The following is a 9,226-nucleotide window of genomic DNA, read 5'->3' as shown; positions in this document are numbered from 1 at the left end:
ATCTATTTGCCACATGCATATAAGATCAACTATATAAGTCATGTAATTTCCCCATACTATGTATAATTGTACATTCATTTACTGTAATCATGCATATAAGATCAACTAACTATTCGTGATAAACAAATGAAGACACGTCATATTTAAGAAAATCCCAAGCATATACATCGTGTCGAGACATAATAATTAAATAACCTAATTTGCCCAAGACACAGGATGCTAGTGTATCACAGTAGAATAACTCAACTAATGTAGAGTAACAGCCTAGAAAGAACCATTTATTATACATGAATTAAAGACCTAACAGAAGTCGAACCTGTTGTCGTCTTTAAGTACACGAATAATCCCGATAAAATTCCTGGGAATTCCACATTCTACGTAACCTCACTAACAAAGAAATTGTCAGTACACTGACAAAGAAATTCAGCATGAATTTACCCGTCCAACAGCTAACCTTAATCCTCATGGCAGTCAGTACACTCGAACAATCTTACAAGGAGGCCCCGGTGGTTTAGACGCTAGGTTACTCTTGTCTGTCTGTGACCAAGAAATAAGAGTGGCCCCCCTCACTTTTCAAGTGGGATCTGGTGGCACGGAATCTATGGACATAACTTCGGCGACACAGAACTTGCTCTTTAAAAGGCTTAAGTGGCCTATGTGCTCAGGCCTCCACGGACCTTGGTATGAACCCTGGTGACCGTAAATACATTCACTTTTTTTTTGGGGGAGGTCGTTCACCAACATCCCAGAGTGGAAGAATGGCACATTATCCGGGTTGGTCATATGGTGCAAGCTATTCGGGGGACCCCATCCTTGTAAGTTGAACGTGCCTATGAATGCTCGACGGACATATCACCCTTGTCCCTCTTCATCCACTACTCTACCCTTTTCCCCCGGGGTCCTCCACCGTAAATTTTTTCTAAAATCAGGAATTTTGCCGCTAAACCCCCCCTACCCCCCCATAGTGACGCTTTCACGACTTTTTCTCCTGTTAAACCCCTAAACCAGAAGAGTCGATAAGCCACCACTATGGGTTGCAAAATTTCCTTCCCATCCCCCCCCAACCTTAAACCTAGCCCATCTTAATCCCCCCCCCGGCCGTCTAAAGCCGTCTCGAGGCCCTCAAGATCCCCCAACCTTAAACCTAGCCCATCTTAATCCCCCTCGGCCCCGATCGTCTAAAGCCGTCTCGAGGCCCTCAAGATCCCCCAACCTTAAACCTAGCCCATCTTAATCCCCCTCGGCCCCGATCGTCTAAAGCCGTCTCGAGGCCCTCAAGATCCCCCAACCTTAAACCTAGCCCATCTTAATCCCCCCCGGCCCCGATCGTCTAAAGCCGTCTCGAGGCCCTCAAGATCCCCCAACCTAGCCCATCTTAATCCCCCCCGGCCCCGATCGTCTAAAGCCGTCTCGAGGCCCTCAAGATCCCCCAACCTTAAACCTAGCCCATCTTAACCCCCCCGGCCCCGATCGTCTAAAGCCGTCTCGAGGCCCTCAAGATCCCCCAACCTTAAACCTAGCCCATCTTAACCCCCCCCGGCCCCGATCGTCTAAAGCCGTCTCGAGGCCCTCAAGATCCCCCAACCTTAAACCTAGCCCATCTTAACCCCCCCCCGGCCCCGATCGTCTAAAGCCGTCTCGAGGCCCACTAAACTTAAAGCCTGGGATACATTATAAATATACTCCCTTTTAATAAAGGGGGGCCTCGGTTACCGTAAGCCTTTACTAGGCCCTAGAGGGGCCCACTAAACTTAAAGCCTGGGATACATTATAAATGTACTCCCTTTTAATAAAGGGGCCCCGGTTACCGTAAGCCTTTACTAGGCCCACTAAACTTTAAGGCCTGGGATACATTATAAATATATCCCTCCCAACATCTAATAAAGGGGCCTTGTCCGGGCCTCGGTTACCGTGAGCCTTCACTAGGCCCTAAAGAGGCCCACTAAACTTTAAGGTCTGGAACACATTATAAATATATCCCTCCCAGCATCTAATAAAGGGGCCTTGTCCGGGCCTCGGTTACCGTAAGCCTTTACTAGGCCCTAAAGAGGCCCACTAAACTTTAAGGCCTGGGATACATTATAAATGCATCCCCTTTTAATAAAGGGGCCTCGGTTACCGTAAGCCTTTACTAGGCCCTAAAGAGGCCCACTAAACTTTAAGGTCTGGGACACATTATAAATATATCCCCCCCAGCATCTAATAAAGGGGCCTTGTCCGGGCCTCGGTTACCGTAAGCCTTTACTAGGCCCTAAAGAGGCCCACTAAACTTTAAGGTCTGGGACACATTATAAATATATCCCCCCCCAGCATCTAATAAAGGGGCCTTGTCCGGGCCTCGGTTACCGTAAGCCTTTACTAGGCCCTAAAGAGGCCCACTAAACTTTAAGGTCTGGGACACATTATAAATATATCCCCCCCCAGCATCTAATAAAGGGGCCTTGTCCGGGCCTCGGTTACCGTAAGCCTTTACTAGGCCCTAAAGAGGCCCACTAAACTTTAAGGTCTGGGACACATTATAAATATATCCCCCCCCAGCATCTAATAAAGGGGCCTTGTCCGGGCCTCGGTTACCGTAAGCCTTTACTAGGCCCTAAAGAGGCCCACTAAACTTTAAGGCCTGGGATACATTATAAATGCATCCCCTTTTAATAAAGGGGCCTCGGTTACCGTAAGCCTTTACTAGGCCCTAAAGAGGCCCACTAAACTTTAAGGTCTGGGACACATTATAAATATATCCCTCCCAGCATCTAATAAAGGGGTCTTGTCCGGGCCTCGGTTACCGTGAGCCTTCACTAGGCCCTAAAGAGGCCCACTAAACTTTAAGGCCTGGGACACATTATAAATATATCCCTCCCAGCATCTAATAAAGAGGTCTTGTCCGGGCCCGGTTACCGTGAGCCTTCACTAGGCCCTAAAGAGGCCCACTAAACTTTAAGGCCTGGGACACATTATAAATATATCCCTCCCAGCATCTAATAAAGAGGTCTTGTCCGGGCCCCGGTTACCGTAAGCCTTTACTAGGCCCTAAAGAGGCCCACTAAACTTTAAGGTCTGGGACACATTATAAATATATCCCTCCCAGCATCTAATAAAGGGGTCTTGTCCGGGCCTCGGTTACCGTAAGCCTTTACTAGGCCCTAAAGAGGCCCACTAAACTTTAAGGTCTGGGACACATTATAAATATATCCCTCCCAGCATCTAATAAAGGGGCCTTGTCCGGGCCTCGGTTACCGTGAGCCTTCACTAGGCCCTAAAGAGGCCCACTAAACTTTAAGGCCTGGGACACATTATAAATATATCCCTCCCAGCATCTAATAAAGAGGTCTTGTCCGGGCCCGGTTACCGTGAGCCTTCACTAGGCCCTAAAGAGGCCCACTAAACTTTAAGGCCTGGGACACATTATAAATATATCCCTCCCAGCATCTAATAAAGAGGTCTTGTCCGGGCCCGGTTACCGTGAGCCTTCACTAGGCCCTAAAGAGGCCCACTAAACTTTAAGGTCTGGGACACATTATAAATATATCCCTCCCAGCATCTAATAAAGGGGTCTTGTCCGGGCCTCGGTTACCGTAAGCCTTTACTAGGCCCTAAAGAGGCCCACTAAACTTTAAGGTCTGGGACACATTATAAATATATCCCTCCCAGCATCTAATAAAGGGGTCTTGTCCGGGCCTCGGTTACCGTGAGCCTTCACTAGGCCCTAAAGAGGCCCACTAAACTTTAAGGTCTGGAACACATTATAAATATATCCCTCCCAGCATCTAATAAAGGGGCCTTGTCCGGGCCTCGGTTACCGTAAGCCTTTACGAGGCCCACTAAACTTTAAGGCCTGGGATACATTATAAATGCATCCCCTTTTAATAAAGGGGCCTCGGTTACCGTAAGCCTTTACTAGGCCCTAAAGAGGCCCACTAAACTTTAAGGTCTGGGACACATTATAAATATATCCCCCCAGCATCTAATAAAGGGGCCTTGTCCGGGCCTCGGTTACCGTAAGCCTTTACTAGGCCCTAAAGAGGCCCACTAAACTTAAAGCCTTAAGTACATTATAAATATATCCCCCCCAACATCTAATAAAGAGCCCCTGCAAGGCCTTACACCCAACTAGATAAACCACCCACCGCTTTTAAAGGAAAACAGTTATCCCCTGGTCTTAGGCTCCAGTATTCTTGGCGCAAATCCAAGTGAAAGCTGCCCCGGTAGCTTAAACCCAAAGCACTGGTCTTGTAAACCAGAGATTGAGAACTAAAATTCTCCCGGGGCTTCAGGACGAGGGGAATTAAACCCCCACAACTGACCCCCAAAGCCAGCATTCTATTTAAATTACATCCTGATTTAATGAGGCAGTTGTCAGAACCGCCATAACCCAACAATATTCCCACGCCCACTAATTTTTACTCTATGTACATCGTGCATTAATTTGTTAGCCCCATGCATATAAGAACAACTATATATGAATGCTTGTTTATTATGCATACTATGTATAATAGTGCATTCATCTATTTGCCACATGCATATAAGATCAACTATATAAGTCATGTAATTTCCCCATACTATGTATAATTGTACATTCATTTACTGTAATCATGCATATAAGATCAACTAACTATTCGTGATAAACAAATGAAGACACGTCATATTTAAGAAAATCCCAAGCATATACATCGTGTCGAGACATAATAATTAAATAACCTAATTTGCCCAAGACACAGGATGCTAGTGTATCACAGTAGAATAACTCAACTAATGTAGAGTAACAGCCTAGAAAGAACCATTTATTATACATGAATTAAAGACCTAACAGAAGTCGAACCTGTTGTCGTCTTTAAGTACACGAATAATCCCGATAAAATTCCTGGGAATTCCACATTCTACGTAACCTCACTAACAAAGAAATTGTCAGTACACTGACAAAGAAATTCAGCATGAATTTACCCGTCCAACAGCTAACCTTAATCCTCATGGCAGTCAGTACACTCGAACAATCTTACAAGGAGGCCCCGGTGGTTTAGACGCTAGGTTACTCTTGTCTGTCTGTGACCAAGAAATAAGAGTGGCCCCCCTCACTTTTCAAGTGGGATCTGGTGGCACGGAATCTATGGACATAACTTCGGCGACACAGAACTTGCTCTTTAAAAGGCTTAAGTGGCCTATGTGCTCAGGCCTCCACGGACCTTGGTATGAACCCTGGTGACCGTAAATACATTCACTTTTTTTTTGGGGGAGGTCGTTCACCAACATCCCAGAGTGGAAGAATGGCACATTATCCGGGTTGGTCATATGGTGCAAGCTATTCGGGGGACCCCATCCTTGTAAGTTGAACGTGCCTATGAATGCTCGACGGACATATCACCCTTGTCCCTCTTCATCCACTACTCTACCCTTTTCCCCCGGGGTCCTCCACCGTAAATTTTTTCTAAAATCAGGAATTTTGCCGCTAAACCCCCCCTACCCCCCCATAGTGACGCTTTCACGACTTTTTCTCCTGTTAAACCCCTAAACCAGAAGAGTCGATAAGCCACCACTATGGGTTGCAAAATTTCCTTCCCATCCCCCCCCCTAAAAATCCAAACCACTACCAAACCACAAGCAACTTGAGTCACCTAAACCCCCACGGGGCCCACAAACCCCAACCAGACACCAAATATACCGTTTGAGGGCACATCTTATAAACACCTCAGCCCCTAAAGTCATTGCAAGCCCCTAAAGAGGCCCACTAAACTTTAAATGTGCATATAGTATATATACATCTGTATTAAGGTATTTAATAAAGCAGCCTTGTGAGGGCCTCAACTCCCTAAAGTCATTGCAAGCCCCTAAAGAGGCCCACTAAACTTTAAATGTGCATATAGTATATATACATCTGTATTAAGGTATTTAATAAAGCAGCCTTGTGAGGGCCTCAACTCCCTAAAGTCATTGCAAGCCCCTAAAGAGGCCCACTAAACTTTAAATGTGCATATAGTATATATACATCTGTATTAAGGTATTTAATAAAGCAGCCTTGTGAGGGCCTCAACTCCCTAAAGTCATTGCAAGCCCCTAAAGAGGCCCACTAAACTTTAAATGTGCATATAGTATATATACATCTGTATTAAGGTATTTAATAAAGCAGCCTTGTGAGGGCCTCAACTCCCTAAAGTCATTGCAAGCCCCTAAAGAGGCCCACTAAACTTTAAATGTGCATATAGTATATATACATCTGTATTAAGGTATTTAATAAAGCAGCCTTGTGAGGGCCTCAACTCCCTAAAGTCATTGCAAGCCCCTAAAGAGGCCCACTAAACTTTAAATGTACATATAGTATATATACATCTGTATTAAGGTATTTAATAAAGCAGCCTTGTGAGGGCCTCAACTCCCTAAAGTCATTGCAAGCCCCTAAAGAGGCCCACTAAACTTTAAATGTGCATATAGTATATATACATCTGTATTAAGGTATTTAATAAAGCAGCCTTGTGAGGGCCTCAACTCCCTAAAGTCATTGCAAGCCCCTAAAGAGGCCCACTAAACTTTAAATGTACATATAGTATATATACATCTGTATTAAGGTATTTAATAAAGCAGCCTTGTGAGGGCCTCAACTCCCTAAAGTCATTGCAAGCCCCTAAAGAGGCCCACTAAACTTTAAATGTACATATAGTATATATACATCTGTATTAAGGTATTTAATAAAGCAGCCTTGTGAGGGCCTCAACTCCCTAAAGTCATTGCAAGCCCCTAAAGAGGCCCACTAAACTTTAAATGTGCATATAGTATATATACATCTGTATTAAGGTATTTAATAAAGCAGCCTTATGAGGGCCTCAACCCCCTAAAGTCATTGCAAGCCCCTAAAGAGGCCCACTAAACTTTAAATGTGCATATAGTATATATACATCTGTATTAAGGTATTTAATAAAGCAGCCTTGTGAGGGCCTCAACTCCCTAAAGTCATTGCAAGCCCCTAAAGAGGCCCACTAAACTTTAAATGTACATATAGTATATATACATCTGTATTAAGGTATTTAATAAAGCAGCCTTGTGAGGGCCTCAACTCCCTAAAGTCATTGCAAGCCCCTAAAGAGGCCCACTAAACTTTAAATGTACATATAGTATATATACATCTGTATTAAGGTATTTAATAAAGCAGCCTTGTGAGGGCCTCAACTCCCTAAAGTCATTGCAAGCCCCTAAAGAGGCCCACTAAACTTTAAATGTACATATAGTATATATACATCTGTATTAAGGTATTTAATAAAGCAGCCTTGTGAGGGCCTCAACTCCCTAAAGTCATTGCAAGCCCCTAAAGAGGCCCACTAAACTTTAAATGTACATATAGTATATATACATCTGTATTAAGGTATTTAATAAAGCAGCCTTGTGAGGACCTCAAGTCATTGTAAAAACCTCTGCCCAAATAGCTTATATAAAGCATAGCACTGAAAATGCTAAGATGAACCCTAAAAAGTTCTTTAGGCACACAGGCTTGGTCCTAACCTTTTTATTGGGTACTACTAAACTTACACATGCAAGTCTCCGCACCCCGGTGAGAACGCCCTTTTCATCCTTATGGACATAGGAGCCGGTATCAGGCACATTAACACGCCCAAGACACCTAGCTTTGCCACACCCACAACGGGTACTCAGCAGTGATTAACATTAAAAATTAGCGCCAGCTAGACTTAGTTATAGTAAACAGGGCCGGCAAACCTGGTGCCAGCCGCCGCGGCTATACCACGGGGCCCAACTCAATAAACATCGGCGTAAAGCGTGATTAAAGCAATACCTACATTAGAGTTAAACCACGGCTAGGCTGTGATAAGTCTGCCCCCTGGAAACCCTGAAACGAAAGTTACTCTAACCCTAACCACTTGAACTCACGACAGCTAAGACACAAACTGAGATTAGATACCTCACTATGCTCAGCCGTAAACCTTTCACTTACACCCCACCTCGCCCGGGCACTACGAGCCCAAACTTAAAACCCAAAGGACTTGACGGTGCCCCATATCCACCTAGAGGAGCCTGTCCTATAATCGATGATCCCCGTTTAACCTCACCACTTCTAGCCTACCAGCCTGTATACCTCCGTCGTCAGCTCACCGCATGAGCGCACCACAGTGAGCACAATGGAACCCTCCAAAACGTCAGGTCAAGGTGCAGCAAATGAAGTGGCCAGAGATGGGCTACATTTTCTTATACAGAAAACCACGGAAGACTTTTATGAAATCCCGTCAGAAGGCGGATTTAGCAGTAAAGCAGAAACCAGAGAGTTCTCTTTAACAAGGCACAGGGGCATGTACACACCGCCCGTCGCCCTCTTCAATAATACACACAAAGTTAATTACCCAATACAGATAAAAAGAAGAGGTAAGTCGTAACATGGTAAGCATACCGGAAGGTGTGCTTGGAACAAAGCATAGTTTATACAAAACCCCTTGCTTACACCAAGAAATCACCTGTGAAACCCGGGTTGCTTTGAGCCTAAATTTTAGCCCTAATTTTTCTTATGATACCCCCACACTAAACCACCGCCACTAAAACATTCTAACAATCTAGTACAGGCGATCGAAAAACTTCTAAGAGCTATAAATAGTACTGCAAAGGAACAATGAAATAGAAATGAAAGAACATTAAAGCCTCACACAGTAGAGACTCCCCCTCGTACCTTTTGCATCATGATCTAGCAAGTCCAAGCAAGCAAAGAGAACTATAGTCTGCCCCCCCGAAACTAAGTGAGCTACTCCAAGGCAACTGATAGAGTTAACCCGTCTCTGTGGCAAAAGAGTGGGAAGACCTTCGAGTAGAGGTGATAAACCTATCGAACTTAGTGATAGCTGGTTACTCAAAAAACGGATGTAAGTCCAACCTTAAGCCAAAACAACATAATCTAGTACCCTTTATGCTTAAGAGCCAATCAAATAAGGTACAGCTTATTTGATATAGGATACAGCCTCAACCCCCGGGTAATACACCACCCAACCCGTGACAAAGTGGGCCTAAAAGCAGCCACCTTTTAAATGGCGTCAAAGCCTAATCACAAAATATCTTTAATCCCGTATACCACGTAAAACCCACACCTTCTATTGAGTGATCTTATAACAATATAAGAAACACTATGCTAAAATCAGTAACATGAGGAAACCCCCTCTCTCCCGTGCAAGTGTAAATCAAAATGGACCCACCACTGATAATTAACATCCCTGTTACTAAGACAGCAACATAACAAGAAAACCCTGCC

General features: G+C 44.4%; 1 non-coding gene across 1 annotated transcript; it reads left to right on the top strand.

The window, feature by feature from the left end:
* The first annotated feature begins 7,464 nt into the window (after positions 1 to 7,464).
* Positions 7,465 to 8,403, top strand: LOC146056309 (18S ribosomal RNA). Its single transcript, XR_014469125.1, has one exon. It is a non-coding gene; the product is annotated as an 18S ribosomal RNA (ribosomal RNA).
* The last annotated feature ends 823 nt before the right edge of the window (positions 8,404 to 9,226 follow it).

The sequence above is a fragment of the Crinia signifera genome, unplaced genomic scaffold, assembly GCF_055691185.1.
Source record: "Crinia signifera unplaced genomic scaffold, ASM5569118v1 HAP2_SCAFFOLD_787, whole genome shotgun sequence".
Lineage (NCBI taxonomy): Eukaryota > Metazoa > Chordata > Amphibia > Anura > Myobatrachidae > Crinia > Crinia signifera.
Note: the sequence above shows the minus strand (reverse complement) of the source record. Positions and strands in the feature narration are given on the sequence as shown.